The sequence below is a fragment of the Cnephaeus nilssonii genome (assembly GCF_951640355.1).
Source record: "Cnephaeus nilssonii genome assembly, chromosome: 24".
Taxonomy (NCBI): Eukaryota; Metazoa; Chordata; class Mammalia; order Chiroptera; family Vespertilionidae; genus Cnephaeus; species Cnephaeus nilssonii.
This window is the reverse complement of record NC_137095.1, coordinates 1,087,020-1,093,728: the sequence shown is the minus strand read 5'-3', so window position 1 is coordinate 1,093,728 and position 6,709 is coordinate 1,087,020. Positions and strand designations below refer to the sequence as shown.

General features: G+C 47.1%; 1 pseudogene across 1 annotated transcript; it reads left to right on the top strand.

The window, feature by feature from the left end:
• The first annotated feature begins 580 nt into the window (after nt 1-580).
• On the top strand, nt 581-4,897 carry LOC307095039 (protein SET-like; annotated as a pseudogene). The gene is made up of 2 exons: nt 581-1,323; nt 4,862-4,897. The product of its transcript is annotated as a protein SET-like (transcript).
• Nucleotides 4,898-6,709: the final 1,812 nt, after the last annotated feature.

Genomic DNA, 6,709 nt, shown 5'->3' with positions numbered 1-6,709 from the left:
TCCTCACTGAAATCAATAAAAATATAGTGTTGAATGTATATTTTAAATCAATTACACTTACATCAAAGTTTAAAAAATAATTAAAACTTGCCGCTTCCCATTATTTTACTATTTTATCATGAATGTTCTGGAGTATATTTGTACCTAATGCATCAGCATGTTTGTAATAAAATATAATGATGTGCTACTGAGATATCCTAGCAGGCCCATGTTCAGTGCCAACATTTTGTCATTTAAACTAATTATGATGAGAGTATTTACCACCAGGAATAAATGGTGGAGAATGTTAGCAACATAGATTGAACTTAAAAGTGTATCATGCAAGTGGGCATTAAATTGTGCATAAAATGTGAGAAAAACAATTTTCCTTCCAGTATTCAAAACATACTGTACAGTTCCAAATGGAAAAGAAACCAATTTAGTCCTTAAGGAATGGGTGAATAGAGATGTCTTAGATGCTGAACTGCCCTCCTATTGGTTAAATCCTAAATTCATTTGAAAAATTGAAAAACTGAGAGATCAGCACGCCTTTGAGCCTGGCGACTTCCCATTGATCAGATCCTAGGACTTGCCTCACAGCATGGCCCCCAAACGCCAGTCCTAGCTCCCACCTCAAACAAAGAAACCGAAACTGGCTCCAGCCCCCAAGCAGGAGAAGAAGCAGACCCCTCTGGTAGTGCCGAAGGGAGAAAAAGAACAGCAAGAAGCGATTGGACATATTGATGAAGTACAAAATGATATAGACAGACTTAATGAACAAGCCAGTGAGGAGATTTTGAAAGCAGAACAGAAATATAACAAACTCCGCCAACCATTTTTTCAGAAGAGGTCAGAATTGACCGCCAAAGTCCCAAATTTTGGGGTAACAACATTTGTCAACCATCCACAAGTGTCTGCACTGATTGGGAAGAGAATGAAGAGGCGCTGCATTATTTGACAAGAGTTGAAGTGAGACTATTTGAAGATATTAAATCGGGTTAGAGAATAGATTTTTATTGGGATGAAAATCCTTACTTAGAATATAAAGTTCTCTCTAAAGAGTTTCATCTGAATGAGAGTGGTGATCCATCTTCAAAGTCCACTGACATCAAATGGAAATCTGGAAAGCATTTGACGAAACGTTCAAGTCAAACACAGAATAAAGCCAGCAGGAAGAGACAGCATGAGGAACCAGAGAGCTTCTGTACCTGGATTACTGACCATTCTGATGCAGGTGCAGATGAGTTACGGGAAGTCATCAAAGATGACATTTGGCCAAATCCTTTACAGTACTACTTGGTTCCTGCCATGGATGATGAAGAAGGGGAAGAAGAAGATGATGATGCATGCACGAATTCATACACTGGGCCTCTCCTCCCTCCCTCCCTCTCTCTCTCTCTCTCTCTCTCTCTATATATATATATATATATATATATATATATATATATATATATATATATAGATAGATAGATAGATTTAAAACTGATTTAAAACAAGGTTTAATATATATATATATACACATATATATACATATATATGTATATATGTCAATATATATACACATATATATACATATATGTGTATATATATATTAAAGCTTGTTTTAAATCAATATATATATATATATATATATATATATATATATATTAAAGCTTGTTTTAAATCAGTTACATATATATCAAACTTTGAAAAATGTTTAAAACTTACGTTTCCAATAATTCAGCTGTTTAATTATGAATGTTCTTGAGCACATTCATTGCTACTGTATCAGTATGCTAAAAATTTATTTATATGAAAGGCTAAGCAACCGCTCAATGCCCTCACAGGTACCTATGACCTGCAATGATCACCAAGGTTCAGACGCTCAACACAGGAGTTGCCCAGTGAGTTATGGTTACTTGACAGCAGTGGTTTACAGGTAACGCACCCCAGAACCAAAGAGGAGGGAGCCTGATCCTGGGTTGTGTCACCCAAGAACTGCCCTCTCGAAATCCAGGACACCTTGGGGGACGGCAGAGAGCCTGTTTCAGCCCAATCTCCACAGGCCCAGCACTCGTTTTGAAAGGGAGGAGAGAAACAGCAATCATCTACCTCCTGCACGACCACTCCAGGGGATTCAGGAAGGCATGTGCCCTGCCCTGGAATCAAACCAGTGGCTGAGGGACCCCACCCATTACACAGATGTTCTTCAAGCCCCAGGTGCCGCCAGCCAAGGAGGGACTGTGAGAGGTTGGCACTAGGGAGTGTGGGGCCGATCTCACCAAGTCCCGCCTCACCACACACTTTTGGATTAATTTCATTTCAATGTGCACGCATTCATGTACACCGTCACTAGTAAAAAATAATGATGTACTACTGAAATATCTTATGTCCATGTGCAATGCCATCATTTTGACAGTTTGAATGTGGTGAAATTGTCAAGTACTGCTAACCTAGACTTCACTTACTGTATTACTAAATCCTTAGACTTAAAGAACACTCGTGCAGGATGTTAACAATGCAGATGAAACTTTTAAGTGTATGGTACAAGTGGGCTATAAATAGTACATAGGGTAAAAATTGATAAAAAAAATATTGTTTTTAGAATTCAAAAGCAAGAATTCCATATGGCAAAGAAGTCACTAGAGTCATTGAGGAATGAGTGAAATTCAAACATATTTCTTAGAGGCTGCACTATCCTCCTATTGGTTAGGATAATAAATTAACTTTATTTTTTTATTTTTTGGTTCTTTTTTTTTTATTTCTTTATTGATTAAGGTGTCACATATTTGTCCTCATCCCCCTATTCCCATCCCCCACCCCACCCCCCTGTTGTCCTTAACCATTGGTTAGGCTTGTATGCATGCACACAAGTCCTTTGGTTGATCTCTCCCCGCTAGCCTCACCCTCCCCTACCCTCCCTCTGAGGCCCGACAGTCCGATCGATGCCTCCTTATTTTTGGGTGTGTTCTTGTTCATCAGTCTATGTTGTTCATCATTTCCCCTAGATGAGTGAGATCATGTGTTACTAGAAATATACTTATAAGAACCGAATGTGAGACGAGCAATAATAGTTATGCTGACAGGCAAATGAATCAGTCAGTAGTAAGTTTCTTTCTGGACCAACAGTTCTTTTGAGACCCATTTTCAGTGTCCACCAGTTCCTTATGTGTACATGTTGGCACTGACTTTTCAGCTCTGGGTGGTGGACCAATGGTGGTAATGCAGGTCCGACTCCCTCTGGTTTGGTCTCACCCGGACCCAGGGGCGCGGCTTCACCTGGACTCAGGGGCACGCGGCCTCACCCGGTCCCGGGATCCAGCCTCACCCGGACCCAGGGGCATGTGGCCTCACACGGACCCAGGGGTGCGTGGCCTCTCCCGGGCCCAGGGGCGCGGCCTCACCTGGATCCAGGGGCGCACGGCCTCACCCGGATCCGGGATTCAGCCACACCCGGACCCAGGGGCATGTGGCCTCACCTGGACCCAGGGGCACGTGGCCTCACCCAGACCCGGAACCCAGCCTCACCCGGACCCAGGGGCGCGTGGCCTCTCCTGGACCCAGGGGCGCGGCCTCACCCGGACCCGGGACCAGCCTCACCCGGACACAGGGGCGCGTGGCCTCCCCCGGACCCAGGGGTGCATGGCCTAACCTGGACCCAGGGGCACGCAGCCTTGCCCGTACCTGGGACTCAGCCTCACCTGGACCCAGGGGGTGGCCTCACCCGGATCCAGGGGCGCGTGGCCTCACCTGGGCCCGGGACCCAGCGGGGCCTTGTCTTCTCGATCCCAATTCCTGTTGGTCAATTCCCTCTCAGCAATTCCTTCGGCCATCCTCTCAGAGCTCCCGGGCGGCCGCTGTGGAACTCGCCAGGTGGCGGGCTCGGCGAAGCTCCAGTGGGCCCGATGCACGGCGGCGGGCCGGTCTAAGGCCGCTGTGGTGGCACTCGGGCCTGCAGCGTCGACCAGTCGCCGGGCGAGCGCACCCGGATCTGGGACCCAGTGGGGCCCCGTCTTCCCGATCCCAACTCCCATCGATCAACCCCCTCCCAGCAACTCCTCCAGCCATTGTTCCGGATGGTGTATGCTCTGCCCTCCAGTTGCAGTCTCAAAATTGTTGTGGTAGGCAACAATCATGCATCTGCCCTATGCCGCCATCTTGGTCCTCCAGAAGATTCTTAAGTAACCTTATAAATGTGGTTCTGAACACTGTGTCATCCATTAGTTTACTTTCCTTCATCCCTTCTATTCATGACCTCCTTCGGTGTCTCCATCTTTTGGCTGCCTCCCTATGTTGATGGAGTGGCATTGTGTGCTCAGTGACCTATAGGGGCCAGTAGCTCACCTTCCCCAATCTCCCTAGGTGGTCGCTCTTGGTACCCCCCTTTGTGGGCTGAGTGCAAAGTCTTGGTGTTGTTAAGCCTTGATTGTTGTTGGTACACTGGGAGGATTTGCCCTCCAGTCCAATTGGCTGTGAGGATCAGCTGTGTCTACGCAGGGAGACAGCCTTATTCAACTAGACTTGCAAAATTGTAAAAGCCTCTGTGATCAGCTTGGATGGGGCGGAGTTTCAGGGTGGAGCCTATAGCCTTGGCTTCCCGTCAGCCCTGCCCTATGAGGTTCCTGTGTCTCAGTGTCCCTCTGTACTCCCTGCAAACACCTCTGAGAGAAAAGCGCCCTGGAGCTTCGCCCGCCGCCAAACAGTCTAGTCTCTCCCCCAATGAATCTGGATTCCCAGATTCTCGCCCGGAAATGGGTTTCAGTGTAGTCGGAACTGGGGCTCAGAGCAGTCTGGCTCCTTTGTCTCCTCCCCACCAGGGCAATCCAGCGGCACAGTCAACAGACCATCCTCTGTGCGCATTCCCGTGCACGCCTCCGGTGCTCTGCCCTTTGCCACTCCCCAGCGTCTCCGCCTCACAGCCCAGGTTCCCCCAGCATGAGCCTGGCTTCCCAGGGTATCGCCCGGTGCCGGGGCCCGGTGCAGCCGGAACTGGGGTTCTGCACGATCCGTAGCCCCTGTCTCCTCCCCGCCAGGGCAATTCAGCGGCACACTAAACAGTCCGTCCTCTGCACGCATTCCCGCACGCCTCCGGTGCTCTGCCCTTCGCTGTTCTCCTGCATCTCCGCCTCACAGTCCAGGTTCCCCCAGCATGAGCCTGGCTTCGCAGGGTCTCGCCCATAACTGGGGCCCAGCGCAGCCCGAACTGGGGTTCAGCAGGGTCCGGAGCCCCTGTCTCCTCCCCGCCAGGGCAATTCAGCGGCATGGACAACAGTCCGTCCTCTGTGCGCATTTGCGTGCGCACCTCCGGAGCTCTGCCTTTCGCGGCTCCTCTGTGCTTCCGCCCCACAGCCCAGATTCCCCCAGCATGCACCTGGCTTCCCAGGGTCTCGCCCGGGACTGGGATTCAGTGCAGTCCGAGTTGGGGTTCAGCGCAATCTGGATCTTTTATCTCCTTCCTGCTAGAGAACGCCGGCCAGGCCGTCAGCCGCCCTGTCTTCTGCGGCTCTGTCTTCCTCGCTCGCGCGCGCACCCATGTCTCTGCCCGTGTCTCCATACCTCAGGCTCCTACGGCTCCTCTGATTTTCCTGTGGTTTTCTCTTTCCTTCTAGTTGTGGACATTTCAGTCAGCCAGCTTTCCTGTGGTTCTGGATGATGTCCGTTTTGAACTTTAGTTGTATTCTTGAAATTGTTGTGCCAGGCTGCAGGTTAGGTGCTTAACCTATGCCGCCATCTTGATTTCAATAAATTAACTTTAAAGTAGACAAAAATCCTGAGCAGACATTTTAACAAAGGAAATAAAGACAATGTAAAGAAATGCATAAGAAATGATCACCATCAAACAATTTTACAAAAATGGAATGAAAACAAAAGCAAGTTAACAATACTCGCTGATAAGGCTGGTATTTTAAAAGATTAACCTTCACATGTGCTGGCAGGGTTGCAGAAAAATGGAATTTTCATTACTGTGGGTGGGTCGGGAGGCAAAGTGATTGACCATTTTAGATCACAGTTCCCCAGATGTTAAAATATAACATATTCACTGACACTGGAACAGTTGGTAAGTGAAACATACACCTGCAAAAAGAACTCAACACAATATTCCCAACTATTTTATTTATAAAACCCCAAAGTAGAAATCACTGAAACCACAGGCAGCTCAATAGCTAAAGTGGTTACCCATAGAATACAATATTTCCTGGAAATAAATATTTACATAAACATTAGTGTCGAATCTCAACAAATCTCTGTAGCATGAAGGAAGCCACTGTTTCTTAAAGAGAATACACCTTTTAGTACCAATAAAATTATGAAAAATATGAATGTCTCTATTGTACAGGAAGGTAAATCAGTGCCTGCATGGTGGGCTTGGAGGCAGAAAGATTACAAAAGAACTGGAGGTAAATACAGTGTGTGGCTAAGTAGGTTTAAAGTTGTTGCTACTGAAAATAATACAATAATTAATAAAGAAGAACACAAAATATCAACTCTCCATGGCCACTGTGCCTCATTTTCTTGGGCATGATCACATTAACGGAAAGCCACTGGTTTGATTCCAGGTCAGGGCACATGCCCAGGTTGTGGGCTGGATCCCCAGAGTTGGGCATGCAGGAGGGAGCTGATCAATGATTCTCTCTCATTGATCTCTCTCCCTTTCTCTCTTTCTCTGAAACCATAAGAGTATATAATAAAAAACAAACTATTGCCATCAAATTCAATAGGAATGCTGACTACATACAAGACATCCTGGGAC